This window comes from Panthera uncia, chromosome D4 (assembly GCF_023721935.1).
Source record: "Panthera uncia isolate 11264 chromosome D4, Puncia_PCG_1.0, whole genome shotgun sequence".
Lineage (NCBI taxonomy): Eukaryota > Metazoa > Chordata > Mammalia > Carnivora > Felidae > Panthera > Panthera uncia.
In genome coordinates this window covers 21,910,315-21,935,494 of record NC_064807.1, presented here as the reverse complement: position 1 = coordinate 21,935,494, position 25,180 = coordinate 21,910,315, and the positions used below count along the sequence as shown (strand labels likewise).

The following is a 25,180-nucleotide window of genomic DNA, read 5'->3' as shown; positions in this document are numbered from 1 at the left end:
ATTGTGTAAGCAGCATGACGGTTGGGTTTAGAAATGTGTCTGCTCATGTTTGGTTTGTGCTGAACCATTGACCATTCTGTTTGTGAATCCATCATAAATTATATCTCTGAGTTACCTAGCACTAGGGATGGGGACAGAGGACAGTGCTCATACAGGCTGAAAGACTTTTTTAGTCACTGCCATTTTCCAGTATTGAGAATACTGACTTGTTTTATTTTGGAATGCTTTTTAATATTTTCAAACTAGAAAACCTCAAATTTAATTCCATCCTCTTTTCCCAGAGATGTCTTTTACATATTCTTTTACATATTCTTCTTATGTATTCTTTCCCTATTGAAACAAAGTAGGTTTGAAAGCACACAGTAATTAATAAAATAGTGTAATATATTAATAAGAAGGTTAAGAATTAAAAACCTGTGACTCTCTGGACATACTGGTTCAAACCACTGCTCCTTAAAAACCAGAGGAGTTTGTATGATAAAAGATTGAGGGATCAATCAGTCAATTCATCACACAAGTGATTTGACCTTTTTTTTTTTTAATGAATTGACAATTTCATTAAATTTTCAAATTGTTATCCAACCAGTCAACCAGATTCCTTTGTTCCTTCTGCATTAAAGGCAATGGAAAAGATATAAAAAGGCAGGCAAATTTCCTGACTTCAGTAATTTAAATCAAGTTGGAAGAGTAATGTGTATGTTTTTTTTAAAGGTATTATGAGGATTCCTAAATAAAAATGAGGGGATGATGGGGCGCCTGGGTGGCTCAGTCACTTGAGCATCTGACTTCAGCTCAGGTCATGATCTCACAGTTTGTGAGTTTGAGCCCCACATCGGGCTCTGTGCTGACAGCTCAGAGCCTGGAGCCTGCTTCGGGTTCTGTGTCTCCCTCTCTCTCTGTTCCTCCCCTGCTCACACTCTGTCTCTCTCTCAAAATAAATAAAGATTAAAACAAATTAAAAAAATTTTTTTTTTTTAACGTTTATTTATTTTTGAGACAGAGAGAGACAGAGCATGAACGGGGGAGGGTCAGAGAGAGGGAGACACAGAATCCAAAACAGGCTCCAGGCTCTGAGCTGTCAGCACAGGGCCCGACGCGGGGCTCGAACCCACGGACCGTGAGATCATGACCTGAGCCGAAGTCGGCCGCTCAACCGACTGAGCCACCCAGGAGCGCCCCCCCAAAAAAAATTTTTTTTTAAATGAGGGGATGAGAAAATTTGTGTTGTAATAGTGTAGTTTGTGTACAAGAAGGAGTAATTTGCAGGGAAGTTTTATTTATTTGAAAAGTGTTCAGCAGTATTTGTAGAACACAGAATTTTGGGAGCACCAAACGTATAATGCACAGTAAGGTAGATTTACTTGATGCTTAAGATTGAAATAGGAAGAGTGGAAGTAGATGTGTGGATGAGGAAAGGAAGTTGATGTTAGCCATCGTGCACTTGTCAAGCCCAACTCGTGTCCAAGCTAGGCCTGAGGTGGGGAGCTGCAAGAAGAGCTGCAGGTTCTCGTGAGTAGATTTTTGCATGTCAAAGTGCACGCTTGTTAGATAAGAGGACATTTCCTTAAATTTTAAGCGTCACATTCTTGCATTTCAAAATGGAGGCATAATCATACTATGAAATAATCAAGGTGGAATTCTACTTATAACGGTAAATAATATATTATTTCTTAAAACCTATTGATGTTACATTGTAAGTATTTAGTCATCTCTGTGCTTCTGTTGCCATACTGACTCCCTCTACCGATTCTGTGAGCTTGGGAAAGCGTTGTTACCCTCATTAGTACGGGAAGGAACCTGCAAGTTCTGGTAGACAAGCACCCAAGGTCATGGAGCTAGTTAAAGGGAGATTTGGCACCAGTGCCTCTTGATTCCTACCTCTGGGCTTTATCCTCTTGTATTCAGCATCCTTTAAAAATAATTTTTTTAATGTTTATTTTTTGAGAGAGAGAGAGCGTGCGCGAGAGTCAGCGAGCATGAGTGTGGGGGGTGGGCCGAGAGAAAGGGAGGCAAAGAATCTGAAGCAAGCTCCAGGCTCTGAGCTGTCAGCACAGAGCCCAATGGGGGGCTCAGACCACGAACTGTGATCATGACCTGAGTCGAAGTCGGATGCTTAACCAACTGAGCCACCCAGGTGCTCCGTAGCATCCTTTGATTAAGTTTCACAATGAAGGGTAAGAAGTTTGATTTGAAAACTCATCTCTTGATTCTGTTTTTCTGCTGAGAAATACTAACCAGTGTTTTTCTTTAGCTCAAGATTTGTTTTAATTTTTTTTAACGTTTTATGTTTAATTTATTTTTGAAAGACAGAGACAGAGCTGTCAATACAGAGCCTGATGTGGGGCTTGAACTCATGAATTGTGAGGTCATGACCTGAGCTGAAGTCAGATGCTTAACTGACTGAGCCACCCAGGTGCCCCAGCTCAGGATATGTTTTAATATTTATAGGTGAATTAATCTGTAGATGCCAAGACAATTTTTTTTTGCAAATGGACATAACCTGTTATGGTGATTCAGTACTGATTGATGTCTCCACACATGTTGAATGTGGAGCAACAGTAATAGAATCCATCATATCCAATAAACAAAATACCAACAGAAAGTCCTTTAGGAGCCACTGAATTATGAGACATTCAGGCTTTGGAGTGTTTTCCCAGATTTGATGGCATTGAAAGGCACAGAGAAGCTGCGGTATTAGACTCAAAATTGGTAGTGATGGTTTTCCTTGATTTCAGAAGGAAAAACTCACTGAAACCAGTCCAAGAAAGGAGCAAGGAATTCTTATGAGGTTTCATGGGGTCTATCAGGAAATAGAGCTAGTAGAGGGGCCTTACAAGTCCTGTTGCTGGGAAGACGTGGAAACCATGACCTTTCCTTGACTAATGTAGATTTAGGCAAACTTTGGGTTAGGTAACTACCCTGGGTCCAATCACCTGAGGGACTCAGGGTGTTGCACATCACTGTGTCTATTCGGAAGAGGGTATGGACAGAACTAGCAATGGTCTGTGTCTTTCATTAAGAGTATTCTATTCTGTTTACCTTACCCTACAGCTAATGGACTCAGTAGACTCTAAATGTTTCCCCCAATTTGATTAGGGTTGATCTGATTATTTATAATTGTTGAGAAGCATAACGGCATTTTGTTTGCACTGCAGTTTATTATGCAATATTTGATTTCCTCTAAAAACAGAGGGAAATTGTAATATTCAAAATGACTGTATCAGTCAATAGCAGGGACAGAAATTTGAATTCTGTATATTCTGGCCATATGGACTATGGTTATCCCAGTGTTTCCTAATAGAAGAAAAGAAAAAAAATCATTAATTATTTAGGTATATCTGGTAAACATAGACTCTTTACTAATAAGGGCCAGAGGAAATATATGAGCTCAGTTTTATCCTTCTTCACAGAGATGTTTCTGAAACAGTGCTGCTTTGATTTGGCCTTCTGTGTCCTCTCACATTTCAGGGCAGGAGTTTTCATCATGTAGCATGAAAACTCTGGAATCCTTGAAATCTTTCCAGGTTGATGCTATGGGCGACTGAACTCTGTCTCCCCCAGATCCATGTATTGAATCAGTAACTCTCAATGTAACTGTATTTGGAGACAGGGACTTTAAGGAGGTAATTAAGGTTAAAGGAGGTTGTAAGGGTAGGGCCCTAACCTGATAGGACTGATGTCCTTATAAGAAGAGGAGAGTCACCAGGGAACTCTCTGTCTCCATATGCACACAGAGGAAAGGCCATGTGACAATAAGGCAGGAAGGCAGCCAGCTACAAGCCAGGAGGAGAGGTCTTAGTAGAAACCAGCCCTGCCAGCACCTTGCTCTTGGAATTCCAGCCTCCAGAACTGTGAGAAAATAAGTTTCTGTTGTTAGGCCACCCAGTCAGTTATTCTGTTATGGCAGTCTGAGGAGTCTAATACAGATATTTTTATAGATGAGGAAGCTGAACTGCAGACAGATGAGGTAACAAGGTATGAAGTGGCAAAAACAGAATTTGAAACAGCCCCTTCTGAATCCATGATGATGACCTTTCTCCTACCTCTTCTGTCTGTTTAATTGCCCCTAAAACTTTAAGTGTTGAAAGCTCTTAGTGGTGTGAAATTTATAGGGGGGAGTCAAAAAGTTTGGAAGTAATGAAATGCTGGCTGAAACTAGAGGCAGAACCTGACCGTCTCCTGGTTGTGATGAGGCGGCTAAGGGAACACCCTGAAGACTGTGCTCCTGGCAGACTCATGGCGCTGAGTCATCCTAAGGTCCTTCCGAGGGAAGTGGAGAAAGGGGGCCATTGTAATTGTCAACTGGAAAGGAATTGGGAAAGGTGGGAGCAAGACTGCAAACTGCATGCTCTCTCATCTTTGTATTCAGGCTGGACATAACCAGACCACTTGGAGCCGTCCAAGAAAGTAGATCTCACATAGAGGGGGTTAATATTTGAGTAGAATCGGCTTCAACATTCACTGTTAAGGAGATTTTGAAATGCTGCCAGTTAATTTAACAAGTCTGCCTTTAAAAAAAAATCACATGGGTTTACTTAGCCTTCATTTGTATTTGCTAAGCAAAGCTTATCAGCACATTTCCTCTTAATTTTTTATCTTCTTTGTGCAATGTTCAGTGTTGAATTTCATCAGTATTTTCTTTTTATCCTTGAATGATGGAAACCTCTGATATTTTTCCCTTTCCTCTTTAGAGAGAAGAGGAACATTTAGAATTTGCCCCGGAGATACAGTGTCTTCCAAATATTAGCTCAGGGAATAGAAAGGCTCTGAGTTGCCATGTGCTGTTGTTTGCTGGAATAAATAATCATATAAAGGCCTTGCTCTTTTCGCTCCTTTCTCTTTCAGCAGAGTTCAAACCAGGGTTATTTGCAGGTATTCTCTTGAATCCAGTTGGAAGACTGTGAATATCTTGGCTTTTCAATCTTGCTTTTGCTTTTTCTTTTCCATCACCACATTCCTTTTTATTTCTTTCTAGGTTCTTGACCTTATTTCTTTATTTCCTTCAAATAATAGGAACTCTTTAGTGTGTGAGTGTACGTGTGTGTGTGTGTGTGTGTGTGTGTGTGTGTGTATTATCAACCAAGAAGAAGAGGCTGTAAAGCAACCAGAGCATTTATTTTGGGTCCTAGGGATTGCGATCCAGAAATTAAAAATTGAAAGTGTGCCCCAAATTACAAGCGGGAAGTGTAGATTTATAAAAGCAAAACCCACAAGATTACATAACTTATTTTGAAGGAATTATGATTAGTGCTGACAAAGTTAAACTGTTTGACTGTCTAATACAAGATTGGCTATTTAGCTAACAGGTATTACGTTATCTCTATTTCAGTCCAGAGTAGAGTCATATCCTCCAGAAGGTGGTCTAGGTGCAATGGACAAAAGTCAAAAGTCTGTAGTGTCCCCAAAATTGAAACAGGAGATAGGCATAGGCCTTTCTTCCTCAATATCCTTCAGAACCTGTTTTGAATGACTCTCTTAGCAATTATTACTTCACTTTAGAATGTTCTTTCATAGTGTTTATGTGTGTGTATGTAGATGTATGTATCTGTGTCCGTGTGTTGGGGGAGGGGTGGGTATGTGGTGTTTTTTCTTTTCTTTTCTCTTTTTTATTTTATTTTATTTTTTTTTTAATTTTTTTTTTCAACGTTTTTTATTTATTTTTGGGACAGAGAGAGAGACAGAGCATGAACGGGGGAGGGGCAGAGAGAGAGGGAGACACAGAATCGGAAACAGGCTCCAGGCTCCGAGCCATCAGCCCAGAGCCCGACGCGGGGCTCGAACTCACGGACCGCGAGATCATGACCTGGCTGAAGTCGGACGCTTAACCGACTGCGCCACCCAGGCGCCCCTCTTTTCTCTTTTTTTAAATTTAAATACAAGTTAGTTAACATATAGTATAATAATGATTTCAGGAATAGAATTTAGTGATTCATCACTTAAATATGACACACAGTGCTCATTCCAAAAATTGTCCTCCTTGATGCCCCTTGCCCATTTAACCCATCCCCCCTCCCAGCTCCCCACCAGCAACCCTCAGTTTGTTCTCTGTATTTGAGAGTCTCTTATGGTTTGTCTCCCTCTCTGTTTTTATATTATTTTTGCTTCCCTTCCCTTATGTTCATCTGTTTTGTATCTTAAATTCCACATATGAGTGAAATCACAAGATATTTAATGTCTTTCTCTGACTTATTTCACTTAGCGTGATACACTACAGTTCCATCCACATTGTTGCAAGTGGCAATATTTCATTCTTTTTGATTGCTGAGTAATATTCCTGTGTGTGTGTGTGTGTGTGTGTGTGTGTGTGTGTGTGTATAACATCTTTATCCATTCATTAGTCGATGGACATTTGGGCTCTTTCCATACTTTGGCTGTTGTTGATAGCACTGCTATAAACATTGGGGTGCATGTGCCCCTTCGAAACAGCACTACTCTGTCCTTTGGATAAATACCTAGTAGTGCAATTGCTGGGTTGTAGGGTAGTTCTATTTTTAATATTTTGAGGAACCTCCACTGTTTTCCAGATTGGCTGCACCAGTTTGCATTTCCACCAGCAGTGCAAAAGAGATCCTCTTTCTCCGCATCCTCGCCAAAATCTGTTGTTGCCTGAATTGTTCGTGTTAGCCATTGTGACAGGTGTGAGGTGGTATCTCATTGTGGTTTTGATTTGTATTTCCCTGATAATGAGTGATGTTGAACAGTTTTTCATGTGTCTTGTTAGCCATATGGATGTGTTTTTTGGAAAGTGTCTATTCATGTCTTTTGCCCGTGGATTATTTGTTTGTTGGGTGTTGAGTTTGATAATTTCTTTATAGATTTTGGATACTAACCCTTTATCTGATAGGTTATTTGCAAATATCTTCTCCCATTCCATTGGTTGCCTTTTAGTTTTGTTGATTGTTTCCTTCACTGTGCAGAAGCTTTTTCTCTTGATGAGGTCCCAATAGTTCATTTTTGCTTTTGTTTCTCTTGCCTCCACAGACACATAAGAAGTTGCTGTGGCTGAGGTCAAAGAGGTTATTGCCTGTTTTCTCCTTCAGGATTTTGATGGCTTCCTGTCTTACATTTAGGTCTTTCATCCTAAATGTAAGTTTATTTTTGTGTATGGTGTAAGAAAGTGATCCAGGTTCATTCTTCTGCATGTCGCTGTCCAGTTTTCCCAACACCATTTGCTGAAGAGACTTTTTCCATTGGATATTCTTTCATGCGTTGTCGAAGATTAGTTGGCTATACATTTGTAGGTCCATTTCTGGGTTTTCTATTCTGTTGCATTGATCTGTGTGTCTGTTTTTGTGCCAGTACCATACTGTCTTGGTGATTACAGTTTTGTAATACAGCTTGAAGTCCGGGATTGTGATGCCTCCTGCTTTGGTTTTCTTTTTCAGGATTGCTTTGGCTACTTGGGGTCTTTTCTGGTTCCATTCAAATTTTAGGATTGTTTGTTCTACTTCTGTGAAGAATGCTGGTGTTGTTTTGATAGGGATTGCTATGTTTTTTTTTTTTTCCTTTAAAAGCAACACTGATGGTACTATTGTTAAATTCACAAGGCTCTGCCATCCGTAATTATAATTGTTAAGTATTGTTACACTAGAAGTCAATAAATGAATGAACTATGAGATACATATTAGTACAAATAAGGATCTTAAGTATCAATTCCCCGCATCTATTGCTGTTTAGAAAGTGAAATGTATAAAATGCACTGAGATGCCTCCAGGAATATGGGTTATGACACTCTGGGCTGTTTTTTCCAGTGTTCACTCATGCACCTGCTTTTAAAAACAGGTATTTGTTTTTCTGTTTTGAAAGAGTAAACACCTTATAAGCTGAAAGTGATCAAAATTCTGCCTTTCCCTATTCATCATACATTACATTTGCCAAGCACAGATTAAGGCAGATTATTAACCTACTCAATTACAAGAGAACTCCTATGGAAGTGTCTATTACAACCACATTAATATCTCATTAGTTCATCATGTTAATGTTATTACAGTGGTTACCAAAGGGATTGGTACTGAATGGTACCTAATTTTGGAGGGTTGTTGCCCCAAGCATCATTTAAGAGGGAGGCTCAAGAGTAGAGGTGGAAATCTGCTTCCTGTCTTCTTCCCTAAAAGAAGAAAAGAAAAGAAAAAAGAACAAATGAATAATCCTGGCAAAACATGCTGCAGAGGCTGAATGAGACTCAAGATATAAATCTATTTTGACAGGTGTAGTCATTATTCTTATCATCTAAGATAGCATTATTCTTTTGTTTTAATGGCAGAGATAGCAGGAAGACAAAATTTGCCTTCATGTGAATGCACCAAAATGTAACAATTAGCTAGCAAAATTAAATTATTACTAATGATGATAATAGCATGTATGTATCTTTACAGTGAACGTGTAGCTCTACTTATTTACATCTTCCCCCAGAGGAGTTCAAGTAGATTTACAGAAGTTAAACCACTCCCACTTCTCCATTCATTTGCATACGTAATAAGAAATAAAGCATAAAAGCTGATTGTGTCATTTTATAAGGAAAATTATGTTTCTGCAGTTTCATGCCTTTGATTTAGTTGGTCCTTCTCCACATTTGGAAGGTTTGTGCAGCCATAAGGTCAGTGGCACCAAGGCTGGAGTCTAGAATACATGACCTGGGGTGAGTATTAATTGCTGTATGCCCAGGGTCTTTGACCCTGGTCGGGGAGCAGATGGCGGTGGGGGGGTGTCCCAGTCAGCAAATCAGTGCTGGCCTTTAACATAGATATAAAGAAGTCTGTTGCTGATGCTGTCTTATTTTCTATACTTTCCCCACCTGTGTTTCTACTGTTTGCTTAGACCCCAGAGCTCTCATAGTCTTTTCAATGAAATTTTGGGGTGGTTTGTCACAGTAGTTAACCTTTTGCTTTGCTTCTATTTTCTTAGTAAAAAAAAAAAAAAAAAAAAGCAAATTATTGGGAGGTTTGCAGAATCAGGAGAAATTATGAGATAGACCTCAAGAAGAGGAGGAGAGTGAATTGTGTCACAAAATGTTGAATAAGGCTTATCTGATAGTGTTAGGCTCCACTTCAGATTTGCACACACAGTGAATGGTGAGCCATTAGTGTTGCCTCCTGCCATGTTCCACTGCTTGGATGCAGGAACCAGGTCAGACTGGGATGTTTCTGAGTGTGTAAGACAGAAGGAGAGAGATACAAGAACATAACAGACACATGCAAGGGAAACATTATAATATTGGATTGCGGAATCCAGGGTGAGGAGGCAAATAAGAGTATGTAGTAGACAGTGAAATGTAGGAGCACTCAGTGGGAGGTCCCAATATGGTTAAAGAATTACAGGCAGGATTGTTGGAGGGATGAGCAAGCACAATAGGAAATGGTGATCTAAATAAAATTCTTGAAATTGAGATTTTGGAGACAGGACGGTTGGTAACAACAAGGTCTAGGACATTAGTATGGGAGGTAGTGAAAGGTAGATTACTGCAACAAGAGCAAGTTAATGTGGTAATCTAATCTGATAACACACGTTTCCTTGTCACTGGAGAGTTTTAGAGATTTAGGAAAACAGTTGTTTGAAAATAGAGATAAGGAGCAAGGGGGAGAACCTGGCCTATCTTTTAAGCCTTGTTAAATATTGGGTATGAGAACAAAAATAGCCACTGCTTCAGAGGGCTGCTCTTTTTTTTTTTTTTTTTTTTTAATTTTTTTTTCAACGTTTATTGATTTTTGGGACAGAGAGAGACAGAGCATGAACGGGGGAGGGACAGAGAGAGAGGGAGACACAGAATCGGAAACAGGCTCCAGGCTCTGAGCCATCAGCCCAGAGCCTGACGCGGGGCTCGAACTCACGGACCATGAGATCGTGACCTGGCTGAAGTCGGACACTTAACCGACTGCGCCACCCAGGCGCCCCTTTTTTTTTTTTTAATAGTTATTTACTTTGAGAGAGACAGAGAGCAGGCAGGAGAGGGACAGAGAGCGAGGAGGCAGAATCTCAAGCAGGCTCAGCACCATCACTACAGAGCCCAGTGTGGGCCTTGAACTCAGTGAGATCATGACCTGAGCCAAAATCAAGAGTCAGATGCTTAACAGAATGAGCCACCCAGGCGCCCTGAAAGGGCTGCTGTTTAAGTGGTGTGTGAAGGCTCCAGCTGCAGCAAGAAGGTGAAGACAACTTCCAGAGAGGAGGTCACCAGCATAGGAGACTTTGGGTTCCAGAGGGCATAATGCAAGGTATTAAGGAGTCATGGAGGGGTGGGAGGTTGAGTCAGAATAGAGGAGGTATAGGCACACGTGGGGATTGAGTTTGAGTGGTAAGAGATGAATCTGAAGAGTAGAGAGAGTGAGAAAAAATATTGTAGGCCCCTATTTTGGAGTTTGTAGCCATAGCATAATCTAGCGTAAATCAATCAGTGCAGTCCTTTACAGAAAGGGACATATTCTTCTGTTTCCTTTTTTCCCTTTCTCCTTTGTGCTGCTTGGAATATGGATAAAAAGGTTGATGCTTTAAATTAGTTTGGACTGTGAGGTACCTGCTAAAGTTTGCTGAGCTGTAAAAGAAAAGAAACCCAAGTCCTTGGTGACTATGAAGTGGCCACACCTACCATGGTCTAGCTACCTCTGGATTTCTTTTTTGAGACAAATACGCTTCTATCAAATGTAACACAGGAGAGAAAATGATGACAATCCTTCCTTAATTAAAATTGTGGTCAAAGGGGAAGAAAAAGCTAAAATGGGCAACAAGATTGTAAAGAGAGCTAAGCACCCCCTTGCTATAAACGCATGTTTTTCTTTAAATTCTATTTCAAGAAGTTTAAGAAAAACTGGTAAATGAGACTGTTGAGTAATCCTGGCAACCATGAGGTATGCTGGAAGATCAGATATGGGAGAATGCCATTTTGCCATTCCACTTTTCAAAAAGAGGAAGAGAGATTCTGCAAACTATTGAATTATGAGCTTTATTTTATTTCCTGGAGTTCCAAGAAGAGGAAGTGTTTGGGTCATCATTACAGTAACCTCATTTCCTTCTTTGACAGATATATTGGACTATGGTGCCAGGGGAAATGTGGCAGAGTGTACTTTTGAACTAAAGCAAGGCATTTGAAGGGGGCTTTCAGAATGTCTTCATAGATCAATTAGAGGAATATTGGTTGCGTAGAAGATCGAAAGAGTGTATGAAGGGTAGTTCCTATGGGACAACCTGTGGTTTGTTTCTATTTTTTGCTCCCTGCCTTGGTGCCAGCTTCATCATAAAGGTTGGCTCCCCCTTGTGGTTAAAATGTGGCTTCATTAATACTTGCCAGGAGCAGGCAGAGGGTTGCTTCAGAATCATTCCTCTGAGGAGTCAGGAAGCTTCTTTCCTGGATTGTGACAACAAACCTTTTCCCATGTTGTATTGATTCCAGTTGGATGAGGAGTCCATCCCTGAACCAATTACTCTGCCCAGGGAAAAGGATACTCTGCCTGGCTTAGGGCTGACTGGCTAGGGGTGGAGTTGGCTTCCTCCAAACACATTGGCCTCAAAGGTGTGATTATGTACCAATCTCTATCTCTGTCTCTGTCTCTGTCTCTGTCTCTATCTAGAGAGAGCTGAGTAGTCAACAAAATTGAGGCAGTGGATTATTTTGTGGGAAAACACAACATTCACTATTCTGGAAAGATTTTGAGAGTAAGATTTTTGAATTCTATAAAGTAAACATTAAAAATTTGATGAGACAGGCATTCTGATAGATCAGGATTACCTTAGCCACATAATACACTCCAGTTAATCAAATGAGTGAGCCCAAGGAGCAGAATTGTTTATCATTATCCATCTCATGGCAGAGACTTGTTAGCCAAAAACTATGATATTTGGTTTAATTAAGGTTAATACTTCTACCTTATTATAATTGACCAATATGTTTATGTTCTTTATAATATTCCCTGTATGGGAGGGAATTATATTATATTCCCTGTGTGGGAGAGGATTATATTCCCTGTATGGATATGAATGACAGCCATTCTTTTTTTAAATTGCAGGATGGCATGGATCTAAAATTTGCAACAGATTGCTCAGGTGTAAATTAAAAAAACAAGTGACTGTATTTTCTTGCTGTTTAAAATAGTGGTTTTTTTTAAAAAAATTATTTTTAGAGAGAAGAGAGAGAGAGAGCATGAGCAAGGGAGGGGCAGAGAGGGAGGGAGAGAGAGGATACCAAGCAGGCTCTGTGCCACCAGCACAAAGCCCGATGCTGGACTTGAACCCATGAACCATGAGATCATGACCTGAGCCGAAATCAAGAGTTGGACACTTAACTGAGCCACCCAGCCACCCCCATAGAGACATATTTTATTAAAAATGCTTAGAATTGTTCAGTATGTTCTGCTATTTTTAACCAGTTTCTTTGTTACATGAGGCAAAATATACTAATGGTCACTGGTAAAAAGTCCATCTTGAAACTAGCTTATTCCTTATGCTTTATGTTTAACTGAGAAATCAGTGTATGCAATGTATTGAAAAAGAGACCACAGAATTTAGGTAGATATTGTGTGAAATAACAGATCTGTAGTTTAGGGATGTTGAGAGAAGTGCCTTTTGTAGATAAATCATCCTTTACGGTATGTTCTGCAAGATATAAACCTAAGGTCTTCAAAAAAAATAATTTTGTAAGATGAGATCCTTGTTACTCAAACTGTGTTCTATGGACCAACAAGATCATTATCATGGGGAGTTTGTTAGACCTACACAATCTTACCTCCATCCTAGACCTGCTGAATCTGAATCTGCCTTTTAACAAGATCCCCAGGGGATTCATGTGTTCATTAAAGTTTAATCATGGATTACTGAATCTCAGGGAGGTTTCCATAGTCCACACAATATTGGGGGTCAGGGGCTTATCAGCCAAAGAATTTCTGTTTCTTGCAGGTTCTCTCATAGAACCTCTTCAGATGTATCACAGAATTTTCATTTACAGTGATGACTACATATAATGTTTCCTACTAAAATCTATATTACTTTATTATTATTTTAAATGAGCTATCTCTAGAAGAAAGGCTTTGAGTCTGGATCTGCCACCTCCCAACCATCTGACCTTAAGCAAATTACTTCAACAGTCAAAGCCTAGTTTTTTCGTCTCTAGGAACTGTAGATTCTAGAATAAATCTTTAGAATATCATCTCTAGATGATATTGATCTTACATGGTTGTGAGGATGAATTGAGGTAACATGGGTAAAACATTGTAGCCCTGGGCCTGGTACATATAAGGAGCACAGTGAATATTAGTTCCCTTCATCCTTGCTGGAACATGCAGCGTATTGAAACTTTAGAGTTATCTACTGTAAATGATGTAAAGACTACTGAAAGTCTTCCTTTATGGGAGCAAAACTGTAATGTGGTTCCTCTAAAACATTAGATTTTAAACAGCTCTACTTGCCGAGTAAGTGATTTGCAAAATGATATTTAAATAATTGAATAGAATTGAATTGTTTAGTGTGGTCCATCTGGATGCCAAATTGCACTCACCAAAATGATAATTTGGATTTTAACATAATTGATACTTTACTCTTCTTCCTGAATCTGATTTATCCACAAGCTTTGCTGTTTCTCTGCTACTTAGCTTTTACTCATTGACTGCTGCTGGGTTCTGCTAAAAAGTCTTCACCTTGCTAAGTTTCCTGGACTTCCCTGCAAACCTTGTTTAATGAGGAGTCAGAGTGGTCTGTTCCCTGGTGTGGCTGGATGCGTTCTGATGAGTTGTTAAGTGATTGGCTGAGAAGCTGCTCCTGAAAGATAGCCTGGGCTGAGATCTGTAAACTCCTTGGACCATCAGTAGTTCTTTACAGTTAAAATCTTACTCTGTTGTGAACTCTCTGACCACATCATCCCAGGAAAAGTGAATTGTGAAATGATAGCTAGACTGCATGGCAGTAGTCAAGGCACAGAGGGACCTAAGAGCAATGCACAGGCAAATCCATGTGACAGATGATGTGGCGGCCACTAATGGACCCTCTCTTCATATGGTTTACAGGTCTGCACAATCCCTTCCTACCCAGAGAACTTCATGATGTAGGTTCTCAGTATGTTATTTTATTAATTTTTTTGATTAAAAAAGTAAAGTATAAAAGAGAACATAACAAATACCCATTATTCCTATCACCCAGAATTAACTGTTAATATCCTATTAACAGTTATGATTACATCATCATTTCCAGCTCATTTCCTTTCCCAACACCACCAAAGGCAACCACCATCCGTAGTTTAATATGTGTCATTATATCTCTCTCCATATCTGTAACCAATATGGAATATTATTTTGTGAGTGCTTTCTGAAATGTACATAAATGGTATCAAATTATATTCTGAGCATTTCTCCTCTCCCTTCAGCATTATGCTTTTGAGATCCAGCCATGCTAATAGGCCCAGTTCATTCCTGTTTCATTTAACAGTAGTAGAGTTTTCAGTCTTAGAAATAGACTACACTTTACTCATCTCTTTTAAGGATTTGTAGGTTGTGACTAATATCTAGCAGCCATCAGTAGACCTGTGAATGTACTGGCATTTCTGTTCCTACCCTAATGGTTTGCTTGTTTAACTAATGGCTGCTGTCTTCATTAGAGATTAGCACATTAATTGAAACAGTACTTATCCCTCTTGGTAAAGTGATGAATTATATTTTTTATTCTTTTATCCTCAATGCTGAAAGGCAATGTGTGCACCCTTTGTGGAGCTCAGAAACCCTATGTAAAGGACAGCACATTAAACAGCCCATTTGGTAACAACAGGAGAGTCCACTTATGTGTCCTTTTCTATTTTGTTGGCTCTTGTTAGACACAGAGCAGTGAATACATCACGTCCATGTTTAGGCAGGTCCAAGCTTACTCCAGCCTACACAGCTTGTCTCTCTCTTTGGTGACTAAAGAAGGAGGTTTCTGTGGCTTCTGCCTGTCAAAAAAAATTTGTTTACCCTTATTAGCAAAGTCAACAGAGTAATGACACTAGGTCTTTGAGGTCATCTTCATGCCATACTGAATGGAGCAGTTATTTTTAGTGGAAACATCATCCTCTATATAAACAGTTATTTCCTAGTTGCCTTGAGTCTCTTTATCGTCTGACACCCTTTATTAAGAACGTATTCCAAAGTGTCAAATAAAAATGTAGCTATGTAAAGTTTTCCACTGCAGTTAATGACCCTATATGTTGGATTAGGTTCTAACATCAGGGAGAAGGAGCCTGTAAGCAGGGATGGGAGTGTGTGTGTGTGTGTGTGTGTGTGTGTGCGCGTGTGCATGTGCGTGTGCACGTGTGCCCTCTCTGATCCATTCAGATCAGGTTTTCCTCTCCATTGCTCTACTGTAATCCTTCTGGTTAAGTCACTTGTCAACCGTGTATTGCCAGTGATGAAGTTTTTGGGGTGACAGTGGGGTTTGTGGGGTCCAGAGCTGATCGCCAAGAAAGAATTCTTGAAGACATCTTTGGTGTAACAAGGTGGTTTTATTGAAGCATGTGGACAGGACCCCTGGGCAGGAAGAGCTGCCATGGGACCATGAGGAGAGACTGGTTATATGCTATGGAACTGGGGAGAGGTAAAGTCCAGGGGAAGATTCCAGTGAGATTTTCATGTGCTAAAGAAGACTCACAGGACACTGGAGGCCTAGCTAGTGTCAAGCTAAGGTTGTTTTCCCTCTAGTAAAGCAGTAGCTTAAGACCTCAGGGAGCTCCTTGGAGAAACGTTTTACATGGCCAGCCTCAGGTATTTGTCAATGGGCTGCAGATTATAAGGACATTTAGTTCTATCTGCCATTTCCTTCTGCCTTTGTTTCCCACATCACTATGGAGGGGTGATGCTGGATTATGATCTCTATCAGTTAACCCTTTGTTTTTCCCCTTTCCTTTGTTTTTGGGCAGCCAGGAGTGCCCAGGAGTATCACATACATCCCACCTGGGGCTGGGGGGTGTTTGTGGCCTGTCAACTTGCCTTATGCTCCCTCATCAACCAGATCCAGTAGTTAATTCTCAATCTTCATCTCACTGTCCTCTTAGAGTATTTGACACCATTGTTCACTTCCTCCTTGAAGCACTTTCTTCATCTGGTTTCCAGGGACACCACTTTCTTTTCTCTTGATTATCCCCTGTTTTTCAGTCTCTCTTGTGAGTTACCCTTCATCTTCCAGACTTCTACATGTCAGTGTGTCCAAGGGTTCAGCCTGTCCATTTCTTTCCTCTTCTCTCTGTACCATTAGATGTGATTACATCTAGTCCATACCTGTAAGTACCATTTATAAGGTAATGATTCTCAAATTTGTATCTGCAGTCCAGATTTTCTCTTTGACTTTCCATCTCATGTCTGTCTGCCTCTGTGGGCAACTTCTCTTGGACAGTGGATTGCAACTCTTCCTTAAAGAGTGTAAAACTGAAATCTTGAGTTCCATACCCCAATCTTTTGTGACTCTAGTATTCCCATTTCAGTAAGTGGTCCTTCTGCTTTTGCTCAGGCCACAAACTGAGGGGTCATTCCTGGCTCTTTTCCCCACCTTTGTACTTCACGTCCATTGTGTCAGGAAATCTGTTGTTTTTACCTTAAAACCATGTAGTGACTATCTATCATCTTCTCCACTGCTACCACTCTAGTCCACGTGGCTATAGTCTCTGGCATGCACTGTGCCGACAGCTTCTACTAGACTCTCTTTTCCACTTGTGACTTATAGATTGGTCACTGCATAGAAGCTAGAATGATTCTTTTAAAACATAAAGTTGGTTGGAATGAAATAGAAAGTCCTTACAGTAGTCTATCAAGCCCTATTAGATCTGGCCTTTCTGAGAGCCTTTGGACTTGTTATTTTCTCAGCCTGGGGTACTCTTTGAAGATATTTTCATTGTTTACTCCTTCACTGCACTCAGGTTTCTGTGCAAATGCCACTTTATTAGTGAAGCCTTTACTGACCACCCTGTCTAGAGAGCATATTCCTTCTACCTCTTTCTCCTTACCCTGCTTCATTTTCTTCCCGTTTAATCATGCAGAATGTTGTCTTCCACTAGAACAGAAGGTCCCAGTGGGCAGGGACCCTTTTATTCACCCTTTTGTTCCCAGGCCTGATAATAATGCCTGCCACATGCATTTGTTGAATGGATTAATGAAGGGAAATTCTATTTCATTCTGCCCCCTCTTCTATATTTTTATAGTTGTAATTATTGAAAACATATCATTTTAGAGAATCAGGATGAACATCTAGTTCTCTTGCCCTTATCCCCATCCTGCCCTTGATGCATACACTTTTTCACAGATATTAAGAAATTTGCTCAAGAAACATTAATAGTTTTACAAATATTTTGGAAGCCATGGTACCTCACTTACTTTTCAGATTCCAGTCTTTCTCTTAAATGTTTTGTTCAGCCTCAATGACTTGTGGATGAGAAAGGCATAAAATCAGCAGAAATATTATGTGTAGGATACCTTTGCTTGTTTGGAATAATAAGAAATGAGGAAAGACAAGGGCACCCGGCTGGCTCAGTCAGTTAAGCATCCAATCGCCTCGGGTCATGATCTCACAGTTGGTGAGTTCAGGCCCCACGCTGGGCTCCTCACTGACAGTGAGGAGCCTCCTTGGGATTCTCTTTCCCTCTATCTCTCTCTATCTTTCTCCCACTCGCAGTCTCTCTCTCTCAAAATAAACAAATTTTTAAAAACTTAAAAAAAAAAAAGGAATGAGGGGGGCCTAGGTGGCTCAGTTGGTTAAGTGCTGGACTCTTGATTTTTGCTCAGGTCATGATCTCACAGTTTTGTGAGTTTGAGCCCCCCGTTGGGCTCTGTGCTAGCAATGTGAAGCCTGCTTGGGATTCTCTGTCTCTCCTTCTCTCTCTGCTTGTCCCCCACTCATGCTGTCTCTGTCTCCTCTCAAAATAAATAAATAAACTTAAAAAAAAAGAAATGAGGAAAGACAGTCTAAATTAATAAAAACATTTTTAATCTTGCATATGCACATGTACTTACATGTTTTAAAGTATGTCGTTCTTGGTGCAAATACATACTAAAGTTTGTCAAGTAAAGGTTCTCTTGGATCTGTTTTAGTGATTATATATGTAACAGTTGTAATTAGGGTATTATCTGTATGCATATGAACACAAAAATTGTAAGAATGATTGGGAACAGATGACTTTCTTTAGTAAGTGATACTTGATAGTTTATTTTTCTTCTACTTGGTATGTAATAAAAAGGGCAAAGATTAGTCTTGTGTATTTAAATCATTACGGATGTTGAAATTAAAATTTTCCAAGGGGCGCCTGGATGGCTCAGTTGGTTATGCGTCTGACTTCAGCTCAGGTCATGATCTCACAGTTAGTTTGTGGGTTCAAGTCCCATGTTGGGCTCTGTGCTGACAGCTCAGAGCCTGGAGCCTGCTTCAGATTTTGTGTCTTCCTCTCTCTCTGCCCCTACCTCACTCATGCGCGCTCTCTCTCTGTCTCTCAAAAATAAATAAATGTTAAAAAAATTAAAAAAATAGAATATTCCAAATTGAGGAGGTGTTACTATAATTTGAACAGTTAAAAGGAGGAACCAAGACTCTGGTTTTCTTGGTTCAGATGTGAGAAAAGTCTTCAGGTGACTTCATCTTGACCCTTTGTAAGGACTTCTGTTTCCTCACAGAAGTCACAGAAGCCAATGTAATTCCCTAAATTAGGAAGGTCATTACTTACCTTTGGCACTTCAGGTAATTTCAGAGTAACCCATTTCCTTGCTCACCCTGATTGGCTCTAGAAACCGTGGGAGAGGTGGTTGGGCCAATTTAAAGTTGAAAAGAATTATCTCCTTCTGATCATAGATCTCTTGGCTTAGTAAATTATCCCCTAGAGGCAAAGGAAGAATGGTAAAATGTTCAATACCACCACCACACAAGCAAAAATATCAGTACTGTGTCAAATCAGATAAACTCTGATGGTACATACTGCAAGAGCGCCACCAGAGACTAGAACAGTAGTTTCTTTGTCATGAGCACTGATGGGGATGAGTAAGTGGCTTTGGGATACCTCTGATTCTGGTGGAGAGTATCCCGCTTGGATGTCCTCCCTGGGTCCTCTTTCTCTTCCTTTACTCTGTAGTGTCTTCAGTCTTCTCCTAACAAGAGCAGCCAGGGATGACATCAGAGCTTGCATATCCAAATAGTGTCATATCTGTCATCTGGGTGGCCTCCAGAGTCTAGGTCTTTACTTAACTATGGTTGGAGCCTGAGGGCAGGGCCTAGCAATGGAGGTGGAGGGCTGGTGCTTTTGACTGGTAGGAGAATCCGTGAAAAAAATTCATTATGGTCTGACAGTTGATCTTTTGATCATGTGTGGAACAGAGAGATTCTCCTTTTTATTCTTTTTTTCCCCCTCTTTTCTCTGGTTTTGCTGGGAGAGTAGGGAACAGTTAGAGGGATGGAAGAAGCCTTCATGGGGTCTGGCTTGGCAGTGGATATCTGATAATAACAGCAGTCAGGTATCTTGCACTCTGAAGATTTATGTACCACTAGGATACCTCCTAAACTTTGTTATAATAATAGTGTCTATCTCCTTCCTAGTCTTGGGCGACACTCAGAAAACCTCTTATCATACACTTAGCACACGCCTGCAACCAACCGTGCAGTTATTGGTGATAGGATGAGGAACATATCTAGTCATGGTGAATGAAGAAGATGATTATTACATTAGGTACTAGATTCCTTCAAAAAGGAAGGCAGAAGAGAGGAGGGATTTACCAAAGCATGAAGAAATTCATGCTCAGGTACAAAGGGATATCTGTGCACAGTAAAATCTATTCAGCTGCTAACAAGAGCAGACATGTACAACTCTGCTAGTTCCATGAAATGACATGGGATTCCTTTGTCCCTCATTTTATACACAAGATTTACTGTGCTGTATGAACTGTTCCAAACTCTGCTTTTAAACTCATTATTATATTTTGGAGGCTGTTTTGTAATATTCTAGATAGAGCTGCCTTGGTCTTTTCAGTGGTGCTATAATATTTCACTATTTTGATATACTATAATAATTTAGAACATAATCTTCTGTTATTGAATGTTTGGATTCCTTCTAATATGCAAATATGACCTTTTTGGGAGAATGCTTTAAATAAATTTTTGTGCATGCATCTTTGTGTACATTTGTAAGTGTATTTGTTGCATAACTTCTTGGAAGTGGAATTGCTGGGTCAAGCATTTTATGTGAATGTTTTAATTTGGAAAAATGTTGTCAAACCATCTTTCATTAAGAATGTGCCAGTTTACACTTTGTCTACTCTACGTGGGATGCCTGTTTTCTCACTCCTTTTGCCCATACTGGATGTTACTGAGTGTTTTGATCTTTGCCAATATGAGAGCTAAACCATGGAATCTTGCTACAGTTTTTATTTGTATTTCTTTTATTATTAATGATATTTAATATCTTTCAAACATTTGAAAGTCATTTTTTTATTTCCTTTTTCTCGAACTATCTTTTCATGTTTTTTTTTGTCACTTTGTGTTTTTTACCTTAAAAAAATAGACCAGTTACTGGTTTATGTATTTTGTTTGTTTGTTCAAAGAACCAAATCTTGAATGTAATTAGTAGTAGTACCTTTCTTTTTCTGATATCTAAGTCATTGGTTGCTGTTTTCAGCTGGATTATTTCTTCCTTCTGTGTTGATTTTTTAAAAAGTATTAAATGAAGCAAGACTGGCAAAAATGATGAAAATAGCTGGTGGGGGGGGATGAGTATATGGGAGTTTATTCTAAAATTTTTATACTTTTGTGTTTGCTAGAAATATTATAGAATAAATGAATACCCACATCAAGTTCTGTGAAAATTAATTTGAAAGCCTAACAAAATAAATGGTTTTCTTGAAAAAATATAAATTAACAAGACTGTTGCTTTCTTTTTTTGTCCCTTTTTTACTTTTTTTTTTTAAAGTAGGTATTTACTGGGTTTAAAAAAGTAAACTTTTAATTTAAAAATTTACATTTACAGAGAAGTGGCAGAGAGAGTGCAGAGACCTTGCATACCCTATACTCACTAGATCCCATTGTTAACATCTTACCCTTCTATGCTATATTTGCCAAAACTAAGAAATCCACACTGGCACATTACTACTAATTAAATAGCTGACTTTATTTGGATTTCACCAGTTTTTCCATTAATGCCCTCTTTCTGTTCCAGGACCCAATACCGAGTGCTACATTGCATATGATTATCCTGTCTCTCTAGTCTCCTCTGGTCTCTGACAACTTCTCAGTTTTTCCTTGTTTCTCATGATCTTCTCAGTCTTGAGGAGTACTGAGATATCCTGTAGACTCTTTCCCAATCTGGTTTTGTCTCATGTTTTCCCCATGATTAGGTGGTAGTTACGGGATTTTGGAAAGAAGAACATAAGGAGAAATGCCTTTCTTGTCATATTTTATCAAGGCATTTATGATATTCCTATAACATCACTAGGAATGTGGATCTTTACCATTTGGTTAAGGTAGTGTCTACCAGGTGTCTCCATTGCACATTTCCCCCTTTCCCTATTCTGTTCTTGGGAAGTGAGTCACCATGTCTCTCCCCACAGCCCCTTAAGGGAGGGTGGTGGCGGGAGCTAAACTCTGCTTCCCAGCACTTGAAGACCTCACGCGGCCTTTGTACCGCCTGTCAAGTGCTTGAGCAAAACTCTTCTCAGTTTTACCTGCTCTTCCCAGACTGAGCAGCTCACTTTACAGTGAATACTTGTGGGCTGTTCTGGCGTTCTTCTGTTCTCAGGTCTTCAGATGCCTTTTGCTTGGACAGATTTTGTGGCTATTGGTGGTTTGTCCCTACCCATTTATATTTTGGTGTTCATCATTTGTTTTAATTGTTGCCCTTGAGTGTTTGGTTTGTAATCTAGTTCCTTTCCTTTTATGTGTGGATTCTGAGAGATCCAAAACCCATGCTGCTGCCTCCCTGTGCTTCAGTCTTATCAATCCCTTACTTAGGAGTTTGAACAACACTGTGTCACTTTGTGTCGTTATTGTACCTGGCAGACCTTTATGTATTGTAACCTGTACAATGAGAAACTTTATAATGCTGTGAATCCATTTTTAATTTAATTTAATGTTTTAAGTCCATTTTTAAAAATATTGACATCATAGCCTCTTCTTTTCCTTCCTCATCTCCTCCCTCCCTCCTCCCCTCTCCTTTTCTTTCTTCTCTTTCTTCTTTTTGCCACCTGTCTCTTTCTTTCTGTTTTCATTTTCTAGCTTTGCTTTTATCAGTTTGGAATCACTGTGTTTTAGGGGTGAGTCTTGTATAATGCTTGTAATTGGGTTTTGTCTTATTATGAGCAACTGAGTATATCTTGAATATATGTGATTATTCCATTTATAATTATTAATGAAAATTTTTTGAATTTCTTATGGCATTATATGTTATAAAATGTTAAAGTTTTCTTTGATTTTTGTTTCTCATTTATTTTCTGGTCTGTTTGTTCTTTGCTTGGTATATATTCATTGGATGATAATTTGGAAGTTTTATATTATTTTTCTTTATATCATAATTACTCTTAGTGTTATAATAATGTTTTTAATCCTCACTAGTGTGAGCAGTGAAAAACAACTTTTCCTGAGATGTTTTTCTATACCTTTCTTCTTCTTTCCCCCTTTGATTTTAGCTGATTGTATTATCTTTTTCTGTTTTCCTAGGAAGTGTTTTACTTTAAACTTTTCAATACACTTATAATTCTGTTACTGGATTCATCAGTTTAATACAGTCTAATTTTGCCAATAATTGACATTTTTTATGGGTTAAAATGACAGAATATTGGCTGTTTCATGGTTGATATTATTGAATGACTACTCAGAGAACTATTTCTTTTCTTTTTTGACCAAAAAAGGCAGGTTTCATTTTTTAAATTTTATTTATTTTTATTTATTAGTGTGGTATAGTTGGCATATAATGTTAAATTAGTTTCAGATGTACAACATAGTGATCTGACAATTCTATACATTATTCAGTGCTTGCCACAGTAAGTGTAGTTACCATCTGTCACCATACAGTGTTATTACAATATTCTTGTCTGTACTTTTCACCTCTGTGACTTACTTATTTTGTAACTGGAAGTTTGTATCCCTTAATCCCCTTCATCTATTTCACCCATCTCCCCACCCACCTCTCTTATGGTAACCGTGGGTTTGTTTTCTGTATTTAAGAGTCTGTTTGGTTGGTTGGTTTTTTAGATTCCACATATAAGTGAAGTCATATGGTATTTGTCTTTGTCTGACTTACTTCACTTGGCATAATACACACTAGGTCCATCCATGTTCTTGCAAATGGTAAGATTTCATTCTTTTTTTATGCTTTTTTTATACCAGTGTGTGTGTGTGTGTGTGTGTGTGTGTGTGCGCGCGCGTGTGTGTCCACATACTACATATTCTTTATCCATTCATCTATTGATGGATACTTGAGTTTCTTCCATATCTTGGCTGTTGTAAAATAATCCTGAAATAAACATAGGGGTGCATGTATATTTTCAAATGAGTGGTTTTGTTTTATCCAGTAGTGTAAATACCCAGTAGTGTGATTGCTGGATCATAGCGTAGTTCTATTTTTAATTTTTTTTTAATTAAAAAAATTTTTTTTATTAAAAATTTTTTTTTAATGTTTATTTATTATTGAGAGACAGAGCATGAGCATGGGAGAGGCAGAGAGACACCGAATACAAAGCAGGCTCCAGTCTCCAGGCTCCAAGCTGTCAGCACAGAGCCAGACACGGGGCTCGAACTCAAACCACAAGATCATGACCTGCGCCAAAGTCGGACGCTTAACCGACTGAGCCACCCAGGTGTCCCTCTATTTTTAATTTTTTGAGGAACCTCTATACTGTTTTCCACAGTGGCTACACCAGTTTTCATTCCCAGCAACACTACATGAGGGTTCTTTTCTTCACATCCTCATCACCACTTGTTACTTCTTATTAAAAAAACTATTTCTTTAACTTTAGATTTAATGACTTTCCTGAAGTTAACATCTAGAGAGATGTTTATGTGTCTGATTCTTTGCTTCATGGGATGCGGTATAAACTTACAATCTGTAGTTTTAAATCTGATTTTATTCAGGATAGCTATCTTGAATCATATCTCTGATTTTTTTCTTCTTTTCTTCACCTGATTCTCTTTTTTCAGGAACAAAAATTATTTGAATTTAGGATTTTTGTTTGTTTTATACCTGAATGTTTTGTTTCCTCTTTAATCCTATAAAACTCTTTATTCATATTAATTTTATTCCCTTTATCTCAGTCCTATGTTTTCTACTGTGTTCTTTTTGATGTTTCCATACTAGCTTTAATTTCTGTGATCATTTCATTTTTCTCTTCACTTCCTCCCTAAGCACTGGATGCTTCAAATTTAATCTCTTTTCTTATGTCTCCCCATTTCCACCCCGTTGAATGTTCGTATCTTTTTTTTGTGCTCTTGTTTTAAAATGACATTTATTTAATTCTCTGAAATCTTAGATATGTGTTTGATATTTCCCTGCTTCACTGTAGTATTTTTTATGATGTTCTTTTTTTTTTTTTTGCCATTGTTTTTTCCACTTCTTTTGTCTTTTACTATAGTATCTTTGACTAGATTTTTTTTTCCACTTCCTTTATATCATTCCAATATTTGAAAGAAGAGCCAGATATTTGGAGGTGGTTTGTGTTGTCAGTATTCTGAACTAGCAGAAGGCCTTGCTGGTACACAGTCACAGTGAAACTCCTTGTGATTTAAGGTTTTGAGTGTCAGCTAGTTGACTCTTTCATCTCTGAGGCTGACAGAGTTTTAACATTATCCCAAACTTCAGTATCCCTTCTCTCTCCTGTATTAGCAACATATTATTTGAAGGAATGATGGCAAGTCTATGTGTTTCTTTTTCTATCTTGGCCTCTCTCGTTATTTCTCACTGCTAAAAATGGTCCAGGGAAGTTCTCACCATCACTACATGTCTTGTCCTGTGGCTTCTACCGTTGAGGACACCTCCTGCTTTGGGTCTGTGACCTCTCAGTGCACAGCACTGTTCCGTGCTCCTGTCTGATAGTCACAAAATTTGGGAACTCTTTCTCATATAGTTTGATTCTCAATTATAGATGTATCCAGGTTTCATCCAAGTTGAGGTTTACCTTTCTGCCTCTCAAATGCCTTGGTGTTTTTGGTAATTTCAAAGAAGAATAGAGGGTAGAGACATCTTGTTTTTGCCAATTAAAAATTGGAAGTCTCTGCATCATTC

General features: G+C 39.0%; 1 long non-coding RNA gene across 1 annotated transcript; it reads right to left on the bottom strand.

Moving 5' to 3' along the window:
• Window positions 1–7,951: 7,951 nt before the first annotated feature.
• LOC125934891 (uncharacterized) lies at window positions 7,952–12,845 on the bottom strand. The gene is made up of 2 exons (XR_007461572.1): window positions 12,713–12,845; window positions 7,952–8,107 (listed from the first exon to the last, which is right to left on the bottom strand). It is a non-coding gene; the product is annotated as an uncharacterized LOC125934891 (long non-coding RNA).
• Window positions 12,846–25,180: the final 12,335 nt, after the last annotated feature.